The sequence below is a fragment of the Panthera onca genome, chromosome D1 (genome assembly GCF_046562875.1).
Source record: "Panthera onca isolate mPanOnc1 chromosome D1, mPanOnc1 haplotype 2, whole genome shotgun sequence".
NCBI lineage: Eukaryota > Metazoa > Chordata > Mammalia > Carnivora > Felidae > Panthera > Panthera onca.
This window is the reverse complement of record NC_138348.1, coordinates 56,740,316-56,753,311: the sequence shown is the minus strand read 5'-3', so window position 1 is coordinate 56,753,311 and position 12,996 is coordinate 56,740,316. Positions and strand designations below refer to the sequence as shown.

Here is a 12,996-nt window from a genome sequence, read left to right as displayed (position 1 = left end):
TCCTGCACCCCCCTCCGGCCCCTGCTTATGAAGACAGCTGACTCCTTAACCCTCTCTCTCAGCCCTCTCCTCTACCTCTCCTTACCTCCCATACCCTTGGGGTCTCTCCCCAGGATCTCTCACCCTAGAGACCAGCTCCCATCTTTGTCCAACACCACTTGCCAGCCCCTCTGTGCCCGGTTCTGGCTGGCTCTGCCCCTTTTAAGTGCCCTGCCAGCCTTCCCTGCCTTTGCTCATGCTATTCTTTCTGCCTGGACAGCCCTTCCAAAACCCATTCACACTGTACTCCATCATGGCCATCCCTCAAGGCTCTTCTCAAGGGTCACCTCATCTCTGAAGCTCTCGCACTCTACCACCCCAGACACTCCTCACACCCTGTTGGGAATTTGTGTTTCCACCTTCTAGAAACCCCAAAACATTCTAGGTGCTTCTAGAAGTCTTGGTCCATCTGATTCTTTTCTCTGTCCCTATCATCCAGCAAGAGGCCTGCTCCAAAGCAGGTATGACATGAGTGGAAGAATGAATGAATGAATGAATGAATGAATGAAACAATCAAGCACAAGAGGATATGGGAGTCCAGAGGAGGCTGAGCCTCATGGCAGTTGCTCTCCTTTCCCTTATTCCTCTGAGGGCCTCCCAGAGTTGTCCTGACACTTAAAGATTTCTCAGCTGCTGACCCCAGGTGGCCTCCTGGGGAGCACTCCTGGGGACCAGCACACCTGGGCCTGCTCCTGCCCTAGACAGGCCTCTGGACTTCCTCTCTTTCAAGAGCCCTGCCCTTCTCTGGACAGGCCAGGGAAATGCCAGGAGAGGGGAACTGGACCTAGGCATTCTGGAGGTGGGTCAGCTGTCTGAATCAAGCACATTCTTTTATCTTGCTCATCTCTGGCTCAGGTCATGGGTCAGTCTGAGTCAGGAGCTTCTGGTCCTGGTGCCCCCTACCCCCAACACCTCACTTTGTAGGGGCCAAACCTGGGCTGAACAGCATCCATGCAGCAGCCCCCACCCTCACTCCTCAGGAGATACTGCCATAGAGGTTAAGCTATTTGTTCAAGATCACACTGCCAGGAGTTGGAAAAAATGGGTTTGACACCAGGACTCCCTGGCTCTGAAGCCTGAATTCATCAGAGCCTGGGATGAGTGAGCAGGGTGGGGATCCCCTGGATCGAACCCTGGTCCAGCATATACACATGCACAAGTGAGCCTCCCAGCCAGTGGACCCTGCCCTCCCATGTCCATACCTGACCAGCCCCTGCTCTCACAGTCAGGATGTTCAGAGCCTGTTTCTCATTCATGAATGCATAGGCCTGGACCAGGATGCAGGGAATTCTTCAGGAAACAGGAAAAACAGGTCCTCCGGCCTGGGGATAAACCCAGCTTCCAGCACTTCTCAGGGCGGGCAGTGCTGTGGGCTCTGTGGGAGGTGGAGACAGCATGGGCTCTTGGGTTCCAGGTCATAGGAAGTCAGCCAGGCAGAGCCCTCCCAGGCCTGCCTCCTATGCTTCAACCTTGGTCCAAAAGAGGCAAGCACTGGTGTGTTTGCCTGTCCCAGGAGGGGTGCCCTCTGCCCACCCACACGCCCTGGCTGTCTACCCTCGGCTCACATGTTCCAGGGATGGTTGTTCCCAGCCTCCTTCCCCAGGCACCCGCTTTCACAGGAGTGTGGCTCTGCTGGGAAAGGTCTCCCTCACATCCTGCAGAGCTGAGCTGAGCTGAGCCTCCAATGCCCCTCCCTCTGTCCTGGTCTATGCTTCAGTCCCTAGAGTAGGAAACAGTCAACACCCTCCTTGCCCAGTATCCACTCAATAGTATTTCCGCCCATACGTTTTTTTGTTCAAGCTATGTCTCTACCTGGAACACACCCCCTCCCCTGTCCCATCTCTAATCATTCCTCCATAGATGCTGTAAACACACATGAACACACACAGGCATGGACATACACAAATATCCAGATACATGGAGACATACACAGTCACATTCAGATGTATATACAGCATGTGCACACACACACACACACACACACACACACACACACTGTTCTAGACAGGGACTAGAACAGCCTTTAGAAATCACCTGCACTAAACCCATTTGACAGAGGAGAAAACAGAGGCCCTGTCACAAGGCCTCACCATAAGTCAGGGACAGAGCCAAGATTGGAATGCAGGCCTTCTGAATTCTGGCCCTGGCTTTTGTCTTGTCTGGCAGGCCCTCACACACACACCAGGCACAAGGTTTCACTGAGGGGATGGTTACATGGTGGAGGGACCCCTCTGTATGTGCGAGTCCAAGCATCCTCCAGAACCAGACTTACCAGAGGGGAAAAAGAACATTCCCTTCCTCTTTCCATCTGCTTCATTTCCCTGCACTGGGGCGGGGGGGGGGGGGGGGGGTCTGAGACAGTTGAAGCCAGGTCTCCAGGCTGGAAGCAATGTACAAGCATGGAGAGAAGTGGGAAGAGGAGAGGGGGAGGATGGCTGCAAGAATGGGAAGGAGGTGTGGCACTGGGGAATGCCCCTAGGCCACTATTTTCCCAGCACACCTTGCCCCAGGAGTCTCAGGTTCACGTGGGGCAGTGGGCTGGTAGCCATTTGCCAACCTGCTCCAGAGTCCAGTGACGAAAGAGGTTAACCTTTCACCCCACTCCACCCCGTCTTCTCCTTAGGATATGCCTTCACTCAAGAGACTAAGGAGGAGCACAGCACTTTCTCAAAGCCATTCTCCTATTTCTGAGATGGATCTCTACCACCCATCCTTCCACACTTTAAAATTCTAATATATCCTTGAGAATATATCTCTTTCTCACCCGTATGTAACCCAATGCTCGCCAATGAACCTGTCAGTTGACCCCGTGCAGTGGCTCAGACATGCCACTCTTCCCCACCCCATAGCCTTAGTCTTGTGTTTCTCCTCCACACCATTGCACAGCCTGCTCACTTATCTCCTTGCCTCCACCCCTCCCCTCCTATCCATCTTCCATTCTGCAATCACAGGTCTTCCTACAACACAAATCTGGCTAGACACTGTTAAGCTCAAAACCCTTCCATGGCTCCCTATTGCCCTCAGGCTAACATCCAAGCTCTTGAGCCTGGCATTCAAGGCCCTGGCTGACCTGGCCCCTGACGCCCCTCTAGACAACTCTCCCTCTCTGCCTCCAGCCTCATCTTCCTGTCCCAAGCACAGCAAAAGCAGTCCCATGATCATATCTTCACTCAGGGATACCCTCCCTTATCTTCAACATATATATTATAACAAAAGTTGAGTGCCTGCTCTGTGTCAGGCTCCATATTAGTTGGCTTTATAGACCTCTTCTCATTTAAGCCTGAGAAGCTCAGAGAAGCTAAATAATCTCTCCAGGGTCCCAAAGCTAGCAACTTGCAGAGCAGTCTTGATCTGTCTGACTGCAGGAGCCGTGCCCCTGATCACTATCCGCTACCCTCCTCAGCCTAGGTCCTCTGCTCCGGAAAGCTTCCTGACCAGCCCTCTTTGAGCCCCATGGCTCTGCCTGTCTGGTCAGTTCTCTGCCAGAGGGAACACCCTAGTGGCAGGGCTAGAATCTACTCTTCCTGGTATTTCCTCATTGTGAAGCAGACATGATGATTATTGTATTCATTTTACAATTAAAACAACAACAAACTAAGGCCAGAAACGGTAGCCCCAGATCTCATCCACGGTCACCAGTGAGTTAGGGGCAGACCACTTGCCCCCTCTGCCTGGCTCCGCCCCTACCCCAAGGGCTGGGTCTTTCTCCTTGTAGCCCCAGGCTGGTTAACTCAAAGCCATGAGGAGGGGGTGAGGCAGTTCCCAGGCTGACTGCAGAATTTCCAGGGTGGTTGGACAACATTCCAGCTTCTCCACTAGGGCAGCTCCAGAATGAATGTACTGCCCATTCACCTGCCTACCTGGCTGGCCCTGTCCAGCCTAGCAGGGGAGTGTGACGCATCACCACTCTGGAAACCCTTGCAGCCTGCCTCTGCTGGGGGTGGGGTGCTGTGAGGGGAAACAGAGGACTTGGACCCAGAACGTCATCGAGGGACAGGGGAGGGCACTGGGCAGGTGGGAAATCCCAGTTCTGCCATTTCCATCTGTGGTACTTGGACAAGTCTCAGCTCTATAACCCAAATCTTAATTTCTTTACAATCTAAGAAGGGTATGCACTGCATAAGGTTGTTGAGATAGTTAAAGGAGATGATTTATTCATTTTATGAAATAACTTAAAAAGATATGATTTCAGCAGGTGGTGAAGATAGGGAGGATGGGAGTATTTCAGGAAGACAAGAGGGGCAGGAAAGCCATAGGAATTATGAGCAAAGTAGCAAGGTCACAGTCAGACTGACTATAGGTCAAGTTTCCCACCCTGAAGGCCATCCTCAGGAGGAAGGGCAGTACGAGGACTGCCCGCCCCCCCCCCCCCCCGCCCGAAGGAACTAGACCCAACTATACTCCTTAGTTCATTCACCCTTTACAAAGGTTTGCCATAACTATGCCTGTCCCCATTCAGGGCACTTGGGGACTCCAAGTTGAGTTGGACCCTTCTGTGATCTCAAGGAGCTCACTGTCAAGGTGGTGGGTGTGGGGGAGGATAGGGGAAGACCCAGAAAAGGCAATGATAATTCAGGGTGATCAGGGCTGAAGGAAGCAGAGGCACCAGGGTTGGGTTGAAGCAGCCAAGAGGGTCCCTAATAGGAACTGGGGGTAGGGTGGTCAGGGAAGGCTTCCTGGAGGAGAGAACACCTGACCTTCATTTTGGAAGATGGACAAGAGTCAGGTGCGTGGAAACAGAAGAGGAGTAGAGTGAGCAAAAACCAGGGCAAACGATCACATAGTATGTCTCAGGAACTGACAGTCATCCCTGGGGCTTGAGGGAAGTAGAGAGGGCAAGGATGGATAGGAGGACAGGAAAGATCCTGGAAGTTATCTTTCACCCCCTCCCAAATGTCCTCCACAGGCTTGAAGGCCAATAGGCTCCCAGCCTTGCCTGATACGCTTTCTGCACCACCAGCACTGGGGCTGGTCTGAGGAAACAGCTGAGGGGGTAACCTCAGATAGTATCAGTAGGTGCTGTGGCAAGTGGGAAGCCTCTGCAGCCTCCTCCAGAAGGCCCTTGGGTTCACCAGTCCTCTTGGAGACTCTCACCCTGTAGGGAGCCCCTAGAATCCTGGCTGTGGGCGCCACACACTAAGAGAACATCTGAATGCATGCACGAGTCTCAGATCAACCAGGCTGGCCTCCCACTTACAGACCAGGAAACTGAGACTCCTTAAGAGGAAGGGCCTTACTCAAGGTCTGATGTTCTAATTACATTCAGTGTAGGGTTGAGCACCTTCACCCCCAACCCCAGAGCAGGACTGCAAACTACCTGTCCCTCCTCTGACCCAGCAGGGTCCAGCCCAGCACAGTGCTATAGACACACTGCTTAATGGAACCAGTTGAGAACCACAGTGCCCTGGACTCCACCCTGACCTATCACATCCAAATGTCTCCAGCCAGACCAAGAAGAAAGAACCCTGGGTTCAGGCTCCAACTTCAAACCACCCATGTTGTGCAACCTTGGTCAAGTTAACTCCCCTCTCTGAGCCTCGAGTTCTTCACTGATCAGATGGGGAGAATCACCACACCAGACAGCTCCTGAGGAAGGAGTAAGACAAGGGGACAGGTAGTACTCCATGTGGCTAGCAAATCATGCTCTGTTCTGATGTGGGGGGCTGCATCTACCTGTCCTGGCTGAGAGACACAGAAACCCTTCTCAGGCAGAGGGGCAGAAGTCATGGGCAGAGTAGGCAGGGAAGGCTCTTGGAAGGGGCTATGGTCAGGTCAGGAGAGAAGTAGGAAGAGTCCAGCATGGAAGGAAAAAGGAAGAATGGAGAAGCCAAGGTAGAAAATAGGACAAAAGTGTAGAACAAGTAGGTCTATGATTCTGAGATTTTCTCACTCCAGGTGCTTCCAGAATTCTGAGTTCATTGGTTCTGACGGTCCAATTTAAGAGCCTCTGGTTCTGAGAGTAAATGATAAGTGTTTCTTCAATTCTGTCACTTGCTGCTTTTCATAGCCTTTGGTTGTGAGCTTCTCAGAACCACAGGAGTCTGCACTCTCAGAGTAACATAATCGAAGATCACTGTCCCAGGAGCCATAAAGTCTCAGCAAACACTTGCTAGTACCCCCATGTGCTCAACCTCAGAGGAACACTGCAAACCCAGACTCAGATCAGGCTTGGTCAGGAGCTCCAGTCTGGATAGGGAGAAAGACACAGACATGGAAGAAGTCCACTTGAGTGATTAAGCCATGACCAAGGGAAGCCCAGGAGCTCCAGTCTGGATGGGGAGAAAGACACAGAAATGGAAGAAGTCCACTTGAGTGATTAAGCCATGACCAAGGGAAGCCCAGGAACCATAGAGCCCAGAGGAACCCCTAACCAGCCTGGGGAGATAGTCAGGGAAAGCTGCTCAGAGGAGAGGTCATTTGAGCTGGGACTTAATGAAAGATTAGGAATTTGTCAGGTGGACAACAAAGGTAGGAGGGCACTGAAGGCAGAAGAAAGAGCATGTGCAAAGACACAGTGGTGTGATAGTGTGGCCAGGAGGTCATGTGAGGCTGGAATGGAGGGGTGGGTGGCACAGAATGTGTATGGACCTGAGGCACTCACATGAAAAGGCTTGAATGCCAGGCTGAGGTGCTTGGCTTCTAACCTGAGGACAATGGGGTGCCATGGCAGGCCTTAAGCAGGGAAGGACATACTCAGAGTTGACCTTGACAAAGATGATGCCACAGAAAGTAGATAGGACAGGGGAGTCTAAAGGGAGGAAGACCAAGGAGGAGACTACACATAAAATGGTCCAGTGAGAGGCACTGATACCTTGGCCCTGGATTTTCTGTGAGTTGGGGAACATCCTTGCTGGCCCAAAGCTCCACCACAGCAAGATTCCTCCTCCCACATCTGGGACCGAGGAAGCTGGGCACTCACCAGGAAGCCAGAGTAACACCAGGAGCCTCCCCTGAGGGGGTGGGAAAAGAGAGGGTCATGTGGGCCCCAAGAAGCTTGAAGGAGGCCTTCCTCCCATGTTTTAGGGCCCAAGCCCTAGACAGGGTGCCAGGGTGGAGGGCTAAGGAGGGAGCAGCTGCCCAGGAGGGCCCAGGCTACCCACACTCCCATCAGGGACTCTAGCCACTCACGCTGGACCAGAAATACTCAGGCCTAGGAGATTCTATAACAGGGAAGTGGAGGAACTCCTCTGCTCAAGAATCAACTGTAGCTCTCCAGGGAGTAAGGCCCTCCTCTTTGACTATATACCCATTTCCGCAAGGTCATTCATTTTTCAAACACTCACTGGCACCTGCTCTGTGCCCAACCTGTGCTGGATGATACAGACAGAGAGAGAAAGCAGGCTGGCCTAGTCCTTCACCTGACCTCTAGGATGAGCACAGAGGTCAGAGAGGATTTCACCAGGGGTGCCTCCACCTTTTTTCACCAGATCAGCTAGGCTTCTCTGGTCCTGTGAGCAATGTGGCTAATCAGGCCACAAGCAAAACCTAAAGTCATGTTTTCAAGGCAATATTCAAACTTCCTTCACCCTGAAAGCCAGAGAATGGAGCTCTGAATCTCAGATGGAACTTCTGTCTTAAATGGAGAGAGGTAAGTTGGGACAGGTAGCCCTAGCTTTCACCTCAGCTCTGTGATCTTGGGAAGGAAACTCCCTGAGCCTCTACTTCCTCATCTGCAAAATGGGGATAACAATTCCTCCCTCATAGGATTGATAAAGGATAAAATGAGAGACTTTTATAAATTATTACTAGTAAGCTGTCTTTGCAGAGGGGACACAGGGAGAGGAAGGCAGTCAGTGGTTAAAATTTCAATATCTAGCACAATCCCTTGTTACTGCACCCTTGTTCTGATATCTTCAAAATGCATTTCTTTAAAAGTCTCTGAGTATCACACTTCTCCCTGTGCATTGCACTCCACAGCTTACAAAGCCCTTTCCTGACCACTGTCTTAAGAATTAAGGCGTCACAGCAGGGTACCTGGGGGGTTCAGTCGGTTGAGCATTGGACTTTGGCTCAGGTCATGATCTCACAGATCCTGGGTTCAAGTCCCACATCAGGCTTGCTGCTGTCAGTGCAGAGCCTACTTCGGATCCTCTGTCCCTGCCTCTCTCTGCCCTCTCCCACTCAATCACACTGTCCCTCAAAAATAAACATTAAAAAAAAATTGTCATAGCAACCTTGCATTTGAAGAGGCAAGGATCATCAGATCCAATTTACAGATAGCCAACTGACAATCTAGAGGGGGAGAGTGGCCTCTCTAAAGGCCAGAGCCAGGAAAGAAGCCAAATCAAAGCACTCACCCATGAGACCTTGGTGATTTCTCATACTTTTAGCTGGTCCTTGGAGGATCCAGAAGCCTCAGGGCCTGTGCATCCTGGGCAAGAAGAAAATAGGAATGGAGGGGTCGTAGCCTCAGTCTGCAACACAAGCTTGGCAGCCATTTATGAAGGCAGCCATTTATGAAGGTTGGAGTGATCCTCCAACTCCTCTGGCTAGACCCCAGGGCAGCCCAAGGCAGAAAAAAGAGGAGATTGAGAATTCTTCCATGCCAGGGCCTCTCAGGCACATACTCTCAACACAGGACCTTAGTGGTGCTGGCCTCCTTTTAGAGGCTGGCAGGGCAAGAACTGCCCCCCCAAGGTCACCCGGCAAGTTGGGGGAAGAGCTGGGATGAGATCAATTGCAGGTCTCCTGGCTCCCACTGGGGGAGGGAGAGTCCTAGGTATCCCCAAATTCCTCAGCAGGAACATCTAAGGTCTGAGGGACCAGACCCTTGGCCAAGGGATCAAGGGCTCAGAGTATAAGTAATGCCTGGATGGTTCTAGTGTCAATATCTGATCTCCTTGTATAGCACTACTCAATCCATTCTCCACCCTGCAGCCAGAGAGATCTTTCTGAAATGCTGCTTTGACCATGAATCCTCCTTGTTCACAAACCTTCCATGGCTCCCTATCACCTACAGAGTGAAATCAAAGTTTTCGGCTTGTACACTCTGGGTCCTGTAATGCCTCTAGGACACACTGTTCTGACAACCTGTGCCACCGGTCTTGATCACCGGATTCTAGTTTCCTCTTCTTTGTGATGACATGGAGCTCCACTGTAGACATGCCTTCACTGGGGAAGCTGGGGGGTAGGGAACAGGGGATAGAGGCTGCTGGTGCTCTCTCAGTTCAGCTCAGCCCTGTGCAGGGTGCTGGCAAAAGAGAAATGAGTGACAGCCAGTTTCTGTCCTCCAGGGGGCCCCAGACCTCTGGTGAGGGAAGGAGGGGGACAGAGACCATAACCGTCCAAGGTGGAACCAGGGCTGTAAGTCCTGGGACTTTCAAGAGCCAGAAGATGCTCCAATCCAACTGTGGGATCAAGGAAGTCTTCCCCAAAGAGGGAGCATCTGAGCTGGGCCCTACGGCTAGGTAATTCTCCAACTGAGGAAGATGAGGGTAGGAGGGCATTTCAGGCAGTGAGTATATAGAATATGCCGCGGTCCAAAAGCAAGAAACTGTCTCGTGTCTGTAGCAGAACTACATGCAATCACTAGAGGGTAAAGGGTCAGGCAGGAGAGGGGCTGGAGAGGTTGGCAAGAAGCAGTTCTTGGAGGCCTTGAGTCCCAGGCTAAGGGGTTCAGGCTGGGTCTTGTTAGCCCAGGGAGGAGAATAGTTGAGATTTGGGTTTCAGGCAGTTCCCTCCAGGGATTGACCCCACCCCCATCCCCAAGCAGTGAGCCTATCCAGGAGAGCACTGGTGCTGAACATGACCCACACATTAGGAACTCGATGGCCCTCAAGTTCCATATTCTTGTTTTTCCCCTTTTACAGATGAAGCCACTAAGGCTCAGAGAAGGTCACATAGTGGCCAGGGCAGGATTGGAATATAGGTCTGAGTCTCCAGAGAGCTTTTGTGGGCCCTGTCTGCTTAAAGAATCTCCTTCCCAACCACTACCACACACACAGATAACTGAGACTTTACCACGGCCCCACCCTAGCCCTCAAAAGCTCCCCATTATCACAGCCTAGCTCCCCAAACAAACCACGCACCTCAGGCTGCAGGCCCAGGGAAGCTGAGGATGCCAGGCTGAAAGAAACAGCTGCCACCAGCCCCAAAGACCCCAAACGGGCAGTTTTAATCCGCAGCTGGGCCTGGCCCTTGGGTCTGGCTCCTGGGGGGGGGAAGTAGGGCAACCTGCCACCGACAGCCGCCAGTTGGGGAGCTGAGGGAAGGCACTGCCTTTCTCCAAACTGACCCTTCCTACGGCACCGCCTGCCAGATTAAAAGCCTCCTGACAGAGGCTTAACTGTCCTTCCAGCCCACTGTCCCAGCCCCCACTCCCACTCCCACCCCCCGTTTTACCAGGTCCGGGCGGGGTGGAGTGCCCCGGGTTTGAGGAGGCTCGGCGGGGCTCCAGGGGCTCGCGGGTCTCTGGCCGAGGTCCCCCGCCTCGGGGCGCTCACTCACACCAGAGCACACACACAAACAAGTCCCACAGGTTCAACTACTCGACCCGCTGGGGCGCACGCACGCACCCACTGACACTGACTTTCCCAAAGAGGCCGACACACACTCACCGGGGTATCGGATCGCGCTCGCGGAGATCGACGCTACGGCGGAGACAAAGTTCGACCACGAACTCACCGGCACACTCCCACTGCTCGGAGCCGTGCCCCACTCGGACCGCCACGCGCCCAAGGCTCTGCCTGCCCAGCGCCGCGTGGGCAGCCACCGCATCCGCGCCTGCCGACCTGTCTCCTCCTCCGATCCCTCCGGGGAGCCCGCCCCTCACCTCCGCGGGGCGCTCGGCCGCCAGCAGCGCCGAGGCCGCCGCTCCGGTGCCCGCGCCCGCGTCCCGCCGCCGCCGCCGCCGCCGCCGGCACCCACGTGCCCCGAGCCCCGCCCGCCGCGCCCAGCTCCCTGCCCCGGCCGGGTCAGGCGGGGGCGGGGCGGACTCTGGACAGACCCTGGCACCGCCTCCTCCCTCCCGAACGGACACCTCGCCACCCGCGCGGGGGCGCTAGGCTGGGGGGGATACGGGCAGCGCGGGAAGGGGCCTGCGGCGACTGGCCTACCGCCTGGCGGAACCCGCCTTCCTCACACGACGTGAGAGCAGGGTTTCAGAGACACTAAATGTGCAAAGTTTGTCGATACCTGTGTGGCTTCCGTCGCTGCCCACCACGGGACCTGTCCGTGAACCTGCGCCCTCTCCTGCCAGGAACCTGCTCAGAGCACCACGCCGAGAACTTGCCTCCCTTTGCTTTGGACCCAGAGGCTGGGGAGGGTGTGCCCGTCGCCCAGAGAGGAGATACAGACATTCAGGGTCCTGTGTCTCTCCTGCTCCTGAGGAGAAGGTGGCTGGGGAGGGGAAGGTGGGGAGAGCCTAGCCTCACCTATGCTCCCGTTACTGGGCAGGATAGTCATTAGAAATTTCCTGAACACCTGGTTGTTTTTGATCCCTCAACTTGAGCTGCTTCCTTTGAGCTGCCTTCTCAGATTACACACAGCACTCCCTTCTCTGCTTTCAACCCCACTCTGATGGCCTTCTCTGGTCAGAGACCCTGTCTGTACCTTTTCTAGACTGTGAGCAGCAGGAGGTGGATGACCAGGTCTGCCTTCTTCCTACACCCCATGCCAGAGTTCCCAGGAGTTGCCCAATACTTGTTGGATGCCGAATGGATGAATGAATGAATGCCTCCCTCTCTTTCATTCTGGTCTAGGTGTCAGGAATATAGGTTCTGACCCAGCTTCAGCACTGACTCTGGGAGACCTTGACCCACAGTTCCAGTCCCTCTCCTGGCTTCCTTTTTTGTGACATAGAGGCAATCAATCACACTTACTCTCCCACCAACCGGTGTTCATCCATGGGGGGCTTTGGATGGTGGGTGTCTGGAGACTGCACAGAAGGCCTCTTTCTGTGGTCAAGGAGATTGCCCAGGGCCCTGGAGCCTTGGGTTCTCCTGGGCTTCCCACCTGCTGACTGAGTCCTGGTTGCTGGTCCCAGGAGGGGCCCAGGAATGATACTGGTTACAGCCTTGCCAGGAGCAGGAGCAGAGCAGACACACAGCCCTGTGTGACTGAGCTGCCTCTGTAGTCCCCCAGGGACCTCTGCCTGGAAGACACAAAGGCCTCTTGTCCAGCTTCCTCCACCTATTATGCAAGCTGGTCCATGCAGCTTATAGGCAGCTAGGAATCTCACGGCTCCTACTTATGGAGCCCAGGCCTTGGGGTCCCTGTGTTGGGAAGTCCCCCTGGTCACTGGAGGCCCCAACCAGCACCTCTTTTCTCCTCTCTCTCTCAAGCCTTCAGACCTCTACTGTGACTAGTACTAAGTTCAAGGGAAAAAAATTCCTTTGACCACAAGATGAGGACTCACGGCTCTGCCTCAGTCTCTAGCTGCCTGGAGTCCTGCTGCTGCTCTGGTCCAACTCCCTTACTGTACAGTCGAAGAAACTGCATTCCTGAGACACCCAGTGTCTGAGCTAACACAATGAGTGACTTAGTGAGACCTGAGAAACAGGAAAAGGACATGTCCTTGAACCCTATTGCCTTGGGGTCTTGCCTCACCTCTTTTATGAACTTCAGTTTCCTCTTTTGCAAAATAGTAAAGGTTCTTTTTTTAGGGTTTTGCCCGTTGTCCCGAACTGCCCGAGTTTGAGGGGTTAGTATTTCCTGTAATGAGGGGCTGGACATCTGGTTCTCTTGACATCTTCCCTTGGCTCTCTCATCACTGGGCTTGAGAGATCAAGTCCCATAAGTTCCAAATCCCCCCCCCCAACTTGAGGTGGCCTGAGGAGCCCCCATCCACTGCGACCTAAGGGCCTTTATTTTTATCATTGTACTTATTTACATTTCCTGGCAATAGTTTGTCAAGAAAATGTAGATGTTTCCATGCCTAAAAGATATTAGACCCATTGACTCAGCCAGGAAATTGAGGTTCAACAAGTCCCACAACAAGCCCCACACAGGGCCCCCATC

The 12,996-nt window shown here is 53.6% G+C and overlaps 1 protein-coding gene across 7 annotated transcripts in view; it reads right to left on the bottom strand.

The window, feature by feature from the left end:
- P2RY2 (purinergic receptor P2Y2) overlaps nucleotides 1–10,924 on the bottom strand; it is a 28,430-nt gene extending 17,506 nt beyond the window's left edge. For 2 of the 7 annotated variants that reach the window (XM_060605697.3, XM_060605695.3), the window contains exons 1-3: nucleotides 10,596–10,909; nucleotides 8,337–8,410; nucleotides 1,242–1,414 (exon numbers count right to left, since the gene is read on the bottom strand). The gene's annotated coding sequence lies outside the window, so the exon portion shown is untranslated. Of the gene's footprint in view, nucleotides 1–1,241; nucleotides 1,415–8,336; nucleotides 8,411–10,595 lie in introns of all 7 variants that reach the window. The other 5 variants (XM_060605696.3, XM_060605694.3, XM_060605700.3 and 2 more) reach the window with 5 other exon arrangements.
- Nucleotides 10,925–12,996: the final 2,072 nt, after the last annotated feature.